Below are 753 nucleotides of genomic sequence, written 5' to 3' on the forward strand. Positions count from 1 at the left end.
TCTTTCTTCTCGGCCCCCCCTGACTCCCCGGGCTCTTTCTTCTCGGCCCCCCTGACTCCCCGGGCTCTTTCTTCTCGGCCCCCCCTGACTCCCCGGGCTCTTTCTTCTCGGCCCCCCTGACTCCCCGGGCTCTTTCTTCTCGGCCCCCCTGACTCCCCGGGCTCTTTCTTCTCGGCCCCCCCTGACTTCCCGGGCTCTTTCTTCTCGACCCCCCCCCCTGACTTCCCGGGCTCTTTTTTCTCGGCCCCCCTGACTCCCCGGGCTCTTTCTTCTCGACCCCCCCCTGACTCCCCGGGCTCTTTCTTCTCGACCCCCCCCTGACTCCCCGGGCTCTTTCTTCTCGGCCCCCCTGACTCCCCGGGCTCTTTCTTCTCGGCCCCCCTGACTCCCCGGGCTCTTTCTTCTCGGCCCCCCTGACTCCCCGGGTGCTTTTCCAGTGGAGCAGGTGGTAATAGCTCTGGATCGCTCCGGTTGTTCCGCTCCTGAAGTGTCAGCTCTTCTCATATCCCGGCTCCTTGTATATGGCGGGGTCTGGTGGCCATGACGGGCGACTGTCGGGCGGCTTCCCCCTTATTTTCCTCTGCGTTGCTATGGTGCGGCTATTATTGTGTCACGTTTCCATGGTGAATCCTGTGTCCTCCGCTAATGTCTGACCATGGCGCGTACTCCGCTCTCATCAGCTGCAGACTGGAGGGGCCTGTACCCGAGGGGCCTGTACCCGAGGGGCCTGTACCCGAGGGGCAGACACATGAG

This window comes from Anomaloglossus baeobatrachus, chromosome 10 (genome assembly GCF_048569485.1).
Source record: "Anomaloglossus baeobatrachus isolate aAnoBae1 chromosome 10, aAnoBae1.hap1, whole genome shotgun sequence".
NCBI classification, from domain to species: Eukaryota; Metazoa; Chordata; class Amphibia; order Anura; family Aromobatidae; genus Anomaloglossus; species Anomaloglossus baeobatrachus.